We start from the raw sequence: 8983 nt of genomic DNA, 5'->3' as shown, positions 1-8983 counted from the left end.
CCAAATTTAGTTGACATATCTTCTGAGACTCACTCCTTCCTAATCTCTGTGACAGTGCCTTCGTATGGTGGTGGAAAACAGAGCAGTAAACTGGAAGTGGATTTTATAGAAAACCCAGCTCTATATTTAAATATTTATTGGTGGCATGGAACTCTACAAATCTTCCTAGGGGATGGCACTATTTTTTATTTACTATCTTGACCAAAGACCTGAAATATTGAAAGGATTTCCACATGGCATTTCCTTCCTTTCTTTCTATCTTTTTTTTTTTGCAATTCCTTTCTATGAAATATGTCTAGTATAACTTGGATATTCTATCTGACCAATAGCTATTTTTTTTCCAAAATTTTTTAAGTCCTGGAAACATAGGATGTCTAACAACATATGTTTTATCAGGGGGAAAACCAATTCTTTAAAATACAAAGATACCATTTTTTTCAAAATCTATTCTCTGTGTTTTATTTGTATATACAATATTGTATTGATACTCCCTCCTTGAATAACACAATAGTGTTATTAGATCAACATTTAACACTGCTTTAACACTTGCTTTTTAAATAGTGCAAGATTTCATGTTAAAAAAGATATTCAGTGCTCTGTTAAGTTTGTTAGAGAAAAAAAATATACTTAAATTGGTTTGATTACCAGTAAAAATTTCAGAAATGCACTAAGAAAATATACTTATCTGTACAAATGGGTTATATATTAACAGATAATTTAAAAATTGGTCATAGCACATTTTTGTTTGAGTTTTCTTTTAAAAGCCCCTTCATATAATTATATTTTTAAAGATGGCTATCTCCAATAATTATGCAAAACAAAATTGTTTGAAGCTTATTACCAATTTCTGTTCATAATAATTTAATTGTATTAAAAATAGTATTTTTTATTTCATTAATAATGAAAATCTTTTTAAAGTTTTTTCTTTATTAATTTTGATGAAATTTTGTAGAGACTTAAGGATTCCAATCATTCATTGTTACACTTTTTTCCTTGCCCACCTCCTCCCCCCCAATTCACTCTTCTCCTTGAAAAGTAAAAGAAATACTCTTTCATTATTATGCAATCCCTCCCCCCAAGTCCACTCCACTGTGCAGCATTCATTCTAGACTCCTGTCATGGAAGTAATACCCAATAATATATCCTTTTTAAACAGTTCTCTCCCTCATCTGTTTCAATGCAGTATATTTCCTTTCTATGCAATTCTGGATTTAGAAGATTCTGTGGAATAAGTGTTATCAATACTTCTTACAATGGATAAATGCACTCAGAAAGCACAGAATACCAGAAATATGTTTACTTGTGTTTTATTGACTAGACAAAAGTATTCACCTCTGTAGATCACCTTAAATTATGAATGATATTGAAAAGAGTGGGAACTGCAGAACACATGCATTATTTTGCACTAGTAGTGTTTATGTAAAACATACTCCTTCATCATATCTGTGCAATTTATGTGCAGAAAAACAAACACCCCAGAAGAATATGACTTTAGGATTGGAGGAAGAATCATTAACAGCTTCATTATACAGTAGCTACAACCTTATTTGGTGCAAAAATTGCAGCACTTACTTAAGATGATAGCCTTTATTATGGATTACATTTCACTCTAAAAAAACACAATAAAAACATAAACATCCTCATAACTGAATTAATAAACAACATTTTTATGAATGAAGAAACAATTGAGTTTGTCAAGAATTTAGTTTTACTTGAACCCATAATCAACTCCCATGAAATGCCTGGTGGATTCAAATTACTAACCTTTTAATTAGCAGTTCAACACATAAGACATATTTCTACAAGGCTCTTTAAATTTTGGTTTGTTGTTGTTCTTTCATCTGATATTCTTTGAACATGTTGCAAGGAGGGCCCAGTCCCTGAAGAGGGATGCCATGCTTGCGAGAGTGGAGGGGCAGTACAGGAGAGGAAGACCCCCGATGAGATGGATTGATTTACTGACTGGGGTAATGGGCGTTGCTATGTCAGAGACAATAAGATTGGCACAGCATAGAGCAGGGTATAGGGCTGTAGTACATAGGGTCCCTATGAGTCACAGGTGACTCAACAGCACATAATAACAATAACAATTTATAAATGCCAATTTTATTTACATTTTTAATCATATATAATGGGGAGTTACTAGCATTAATAAGAAACAAAAGTACTTAGTGAGCCAAGGAATAAAAACATGATTTTTATTTCATAGCATCCTAAGATACTTCATAATTTTAAGGATACTGGCAGACCTCTTGAGAATCTAATAAACAGCTGAACTCATTTAATCGTACATACATACTTACTTAAAATGATACATGGTGATATTTACAGAATTTATTTTCCAAGAGTTTGGAGATTCCTCTGATATCAAACCATGTCCATATTGATATAATTTTGAAAATGTGTTTTAAAGATCTTTCAGGTTCTATTTTGCTGAAATGTAAACCCTATCTTTTTTTCTTCACCAGTAATTGTTTCAGATCCTACTATCTTTCAGCAAACAACTTGGTGTCATCTGTATACTGTAAATTAATGCAGCTCTCCGAAATCATGACACCACGTTTCTCTTCATGTAGTTCAGCATATAAAATAAGTAATATGGGTAAATGATCATACCTTGATGGAAATTTACCTTATTTAGAACCAAGTTCTATCAAGAATTCTTAATTAAGTGATTTCATCATAAGATACTTAATTTAAATCTAGTCTCTGCATAAACACAGATTTCTATAATTTCCATTCTTCATAAAGTAGTTGTTGTTATGTGCCGTCAAGTCTGCAATTCTATGTACAACAGCTCTGAAGCCTGTCCTTTTCTGAGCCAGACTCATTGACTCAGACAAACTTCCTCCCATTATTCTAGTTATTATCTTAGTCCATCTCATCCACGGTCTTCCTCTCCTGTGCTGGCCTTCCACACTTCTGAGCATGACATCCTTCTCTAAGGATTGGTCCTTCCTGGCCACATGCCCAAAATATGTGAGACAGAGCTTCAAAATCCTAGCCTCCAAGGAGAAATTTGATTTCACCCTTTCCAGGATAGACCTATTTGTTTTCTTGGCAGTTCAGGGTATGTTCAAGACTCTTTCCAGGGCCCCAAATCAAAGGCATCAATAATTCTCTGTTATCCTTAGTCATTGTCCAGCTCTCTAATGCATAGCAAGTAAACTTCACAAGATTATTGATTATTTATTATAATCACACAGATGAATGTATTTGCATATACCTTGATATAGAGTTAAATATCCTTCAGAAATTTTCTGCTTTCAGCCAAGATCCATTCAGCATATCTAATATTACTGTTCCATGTCCTTTTCTGAATCTAGCTTAAATTCCTGGCAGTTCCCTGTTGATGTTTCACTACAATAATTTTTTTTTATTTACCTTCTTGATATTTCTCCTTTTGTGTAATACTGATTATATTGCTTGATAATTTCACATTGTGTTTGAACTCTTTTCTTTAAAATAAGCACCAAAATTAATCTTTCCTGGAAAATTGACAAGATAGCTGTCTTCCAAACTTTTTGGCATGAACAAGTGAGTGCTTCTAGTCTAGTATCTCTTTGTTGAAATATCACAGTTGATATTCTGTCTGTTTTTACAGCTTGGCTTTTGGAGTTATTTGGTTGATTTTTATTTTTGTTTTTAGTAAAGCTTGCCTTCTTTTTTCAATTAGTTCTTGATCATGTTGAACATAAAACAATTCTTTTGGTACAGTGACTGTATATTCCTATCATCTTCTTTTAATTCATTCTATACGATTCAATATTTTGCCCACAGAATCATTCACTATTACAGTTTAAGGATTGACCTTTTCTCCTTTTCTTTAACCTTGGAAAATCCTAAGTTGTTTTTCCTATTTGATTCTCTAACTCCAGATCTTTTTACATATCATTTTAATAATTTACTTTCCCTTTGTTTTCTGTTTGAAATCTTATTTTCAACTATTTATGATTATTTCTCCCATTAGCATTAGTTTCAGAATCTCTTCAAACATTAATTTTCATCTTCTCTTTATTTCCTGTATTTTTAATAATATTTTGCTTTCTTTCCATCTAATATTACTGATGTTATCTCTCAACTTGTCTGTCATTAATGTTCAATGTGTCTAATTTTTTTTGCCGCCTATTAAATATGTTTATTTGGTCATTCTTTGAACTGATACTAAACACTCTATTTCTAATTTATACACTTGTATACTGAAAACGCAAAACATGTAATATACAAATACACTAATTAATTACTTTTAAAACACTTTTCAGCAGCCCCATGGTCTACAGTGAGCTCTTAGGGCAAGGAGAGTTAACAGAGTTAAGAGTTAATATTCCTTTGTAAATCCCATGAACTCAAAATGGCCCTGAACCCTCTGATTTTCATTAATGAATACTTGCACATTTATACTGTCTACCCTTTCTATCTCAGTCTAGTCTAGATTCTTTTTGGGTTTTTGTGTTTTTTGTTTGTTTGTTTGTTTTTTACTTTTTTTTTAATTTAAATGAAAGTTCTGAAATTCTCATTTCAACAGTAGTTGAAGCATGGAATGTACATTGTGCATGTGGACAAAATACAAGTTGTGAAAAATGAAATGGAACACCTAATCCCATTTCTCCAGTCACTGAATCAATCCATCTCATCGAGAGTCTTCCTCTCCTGTGTGTCCCTCTCCAAGGACCAATCCCTCCTTGAAACATGTCCAAAATATATCAGAAAAAGCTTCAGAATCCTTGACTCCAAAGAGCATTCCAGCTTCACCCTCCCAGGACAAACCTGTTTGTTCTCCTAGCAGTTCATGGAATATTCAACACTCTTCTCCAGCACCACAGCGCAAAGGCCTCAATTATCTTTCTATCATCCCTAGTCACTGTGCTCTCTGACGTATAGCATGCAGTTGCGAAGACTATTCACACTTAGCACTAATAAAAAAAGTTTCCAGATCAAAGTCACTAAAGTGTAAGGCAATATGATTAAGATGTTTTATTAAAGACACAAATTTTTACCCCAAGAATCTCACTGTGGTTTTGCTGGAATGTCCTGGGTTATTTTGTGGTAAATAAGCAAGAGAACACCCAAGACATACTCATATCTGAAGATGAAAACAATTTTTTGCATGGGTCTTGGGATCTAAAATCTACATCAATTTTTTGGAACATGTGCAATTAGACTGTCCCCCCACCCTCAGCTGACAGCATGTGTCTGTCACTACAGCAGATTGGCAGCCACATCATGGAAGAGCAGCCGAGCTGGAAATAACACATTGTAAATAGTTTTTCATTGCGTTAAGTAGTGCTAACATTAGAGGGATGTTTTATGATAAAAAAAATAAACTGTGCATTTGTAAACTCTGGATTATGAGGCTCAGCTAGCAAAGACAGTAGAATTCAACATAAGGAAAATGGGGTAATGAGATAGAGAACAAACACACAAAAATTTTTAAGAACATTATTTGGTACCTAACTTCCAGGGACAATTAAAATACTACCTTAATTTTAGTCCCTCATCTTAAATCTTTAAGGTACTGTTTTCAAAATAGGTCTTCCTATCTTCCTGCAATTAGAAAGACCACCACTGGCCCTATCAGCAAATATTTGCTTCTATCTCAAAACTGAGAGGCCCTTTGGCTATAGAAAAGCTAATAAAATATTCAAAATGGAAATATGAAAAAAGTATCTCAAATTGGTAAAGTAGAACAATCAGAGCAAGCGCTAGACTTATCACATGGGATTTTTTTAGTAAAAATAAAAGCAATTGGAAAGTGATGTATCCACCTGAGAATGACAAGAAGATGTGCTGCAATACCAAAGGAATGTGGTTCAATATCACCAGCTGCTCTGTAGGAGGAGAACTGGCAATCTCCTCCCATGTGATTACTGTCTCTGAAAACTCACAGAAGGGTCAGATTTGGGTTGGTTCTGACTCAATGGTGCAAAACAACATAATGAAACATTAGATTGAATAGAAATTCAGTCATCTGACTGAAGGATTCTAAATAATAAATACTTATATTTCCAACCATTTTTGAACTCTCAAAGTAATAGAAATGATAATTTCAAGGTAGTGCCAAAAATTTAACATGGAGGAGGCCCTGTCCTATAATATTCCGATTGTATAAGCTTAAATCCTAACTTGTACATTCACTACAAATACAATTGATTATTCTATTATCAATCCCATACTGAGTTTATCTACATATTCTGAGATGATCAAGATCCTAGAATTACCGTGGGTTTGGGTTAGCAACAAAAACCAAGCCAGTAGACCATGAAGACAGCAGGTATAATTAGGACCTTTTAATCAAAAGCAGTCCACACAAACAAATTTAAATACCTATTTCTCACTAATAGAGAATAAAATCTACTGAGTGAGAGAAAAAGAATTTGCACCAAAAATCTTGGTTCTTGTCTCATAACTTACGCATGTTATTTCATCATTATTCAGATAACTTTGCTTTTCTTGAAATCATGAGATCATCTGACCAGTAGGCAGTTGTTAGTCAGCCCCAAGCACTGTATCAAGGTATTCTATTTCTTTCTTCCAAAGAAATCACAGATTAATATACTCCAGTAGGAATAAGCATTTCATATCAAATGTGACTACTGATCAGTCTTCTATTTAATCATCAAAAAGTTGATATAATAGTTGTTTTCCCAGAAGCTTTTCCCTGGCAGTCACAACAGAAGAAAGATTGTAAAAATTCCCTGGAGCAGTCCTATCCATTAGTCTGCAGTATTTAAGATTTAGTACAGAAAAAGCAGCAAAGATTCTGTCTTTAGCATCCACATTAATGATAAACATAGCTTCAGCTTCAGGAAGAAAGGGAGAGTCATAGATTTTGAAGATTCCCGTTTCTCCTCTTCAGGTATAGCCTGGTTGTTGAAGCATGGGAAATGATGTTTCCACCGATAGGTTTCTTGTGATCAGTAGCAAGCAGAGCTGTTTCATTCATTTGGGCTAACACTTGATTAATGATTACTACTGCTATACCACACTCATCAGCAAGTCACAGAAGAATCCACAGAAATATGGCCAAGTGCATCTGTCTGGCTCAGAGTTTACAGACCAGAATTGTCAAATATAGAGAGAGGTGGTACTGTATACAATTAGTTGTGCTTCTACAAACTCTCTTATAAATGGAAATTCTACAAACTCTTTTCTAAATGTACAGAAATGATGTTAATTATAGCACAGAGTTCAGGTCTTTTGTGCAAAGCTTACTCTGAGTCATATTGGATTCGACAACATTTAACCACTGCTAAATGAGACTAATGCTGTTATATCTGGAGGAATATTCTTCCACTTTGCACGTCACTCTTTGTCAATGAGGTACCTGGTTTTGCTGTGATGCTGAACATTGTGCTATGGGGATATCAAATACCATAATGGTTTCCCTTTGTGGACAGTGTTAGGTGAAGTTCCCACTTGTAAACAGATTGGGAACCACAAGCATCTGGAAACTCCATGAACTTGAACTTGGAGAAACAATGATAGCTATGGAAAGGTGTAAGGTCTTTTGTTCATAGAGTCGCTATGAGACGACCTCAACTCAATGGCAACAACAACACCCTAACTAAATTGTCATGGCTGATGTTTCATAAAGTGTTGGATCTGGTGGTCTGTGTTGATTCCCTGAGTACATGCTACGTTATTCATGACGTCACTAACAGGGAATTAGCCTATAGCAGTTCTGGCCTAAAAGTACCTTCTATGTCAATGGGTATGGCCTTTCCTTCATCTCCACCTCAGTCAATACAAAGTGGATACATTACAGCCAAAGTATGACAGATCTGGGTCTTCGCAGTTCAAAATTTTCCAAACAATTCTGTGATAGATCCAGTTTCAATTCCACCTTGAAGCAGTTTGTCAAGGTTTTTGTATGTTTTCTGATCACCTTTGGAAGAATTTGGATGCAGTGAAACTGAAACTTATTTAGGAAACTCAGTCAGAATTTTATCAAATTTGGCTTCACTAATCCCTTTAATATTTATTAGCTATTCCTTTGTACCATAAGTGACAGCCTCAACAGTGTAGAAACCAACTACCTCCTATTTCTTTATATCTTAGCATTTATATCACATTGCTCTATAACCTTGAAATAGGTCATGGGCCAAAGTTTTGTTCTTCTACTGAAGTATCTGCATTTACTTCAAGTTATATCTACATAGCCATTATATGGAATATTCTATTCTCAGCCTCTGCTTTGCTCCTTGTGGCAGATTATGTAGTCAGTCAGTTGAAAACCTGTCTGGTGTCTACCAGACTCACTCGCATCCACTGTACTGCTTTATTCGTCACATTTTCTGAGTACAATACAGATGAAGTGAAGCTCTCAATTAAAGCATTTTGGGGACAGCTCAGCCTTTGCTAGTTGTTGCTATCAGCCACAGCGATCATGGCATGTGACTTTCAGAAATCCCACAAGAGTATTTATGCTGTTAGTTTTGTTATTATTTTTTTAATTACTTTTCAGTAGGAAGAGTCTAATTATGGTACATTCTCACAATGGAATACTACACAGCTTGCAGAAGCAATGATTTTGTAAATTACTACCTAACTTAGGAGAGACTGGAGTTCACGCTAAGTGAACTATCTCAGTCCCATAAAGACAAATACTGTATAAGGTCATTATTGTAGAACGTGCACAAGGATCCAAGGTGGAGAAGGGAGGTGAGGGGTGAGGATGGGGGCATAGGGCACTTAAACATAGAGTCACTTAATTTGATGGGAGAAAGGAGGGTTGAATAAAAGAAAGGGGAAAACAGCCTGGTGTGAAAAACAATGTATATGAACTTTTTAAGTAAACCAGTATAAAATAAACAAATTAATAAAATTAATAATTTCAATACCTTTTGGGAATGAAAACAAATATGACTCGCTTCCTGTCTGTAGGTCAAATAGTTGTTTTCTGTATTTGTTCAGTGTCCCTCCCATCCTGATGCCCTTTTGCTTAGCATACATATTGAATAGGTAGGGAGAGAGAATGTAACCT

At 34.6% G+C, this 8983-nt stretch overlaps 1 pseudogene; it reads right to left on the bottom strand.

Annotated features, from left to right (window-relative positions):
• Nucleotides 1-7564: 7564 nt before the first annotated feature.
• Nucleotides 7565-8163, bottom strand: LOC102844215 (annotated as a pseudogene).
• Between the last annotated feature and the right edge of the window lie 820 nt (nt 8164-8983).

Source organism: Elephantulus edwardii, unplaced genomic scaffold, assembly GCF_000299155.1.
Source record: "Elephantulus edwardii isolate Elephantulus edwardi_28Jun2011 unplaced genomic scaffold, EleEdw1.0 scaffold00078, whole genome shotgun sequence".
Taxonomy (NCBI): Eukaryota; Metazoa; Chordata; class Mammalia; order Macroscelidea; family Macroscelididae; genus Elephantulus; species Elephantulus edwardii.
The sequence above is the reverse complement of the archived record's forward strand: the minus strand, read 5'-3'. Positions and strand labels throughout refer to the sequence as shown.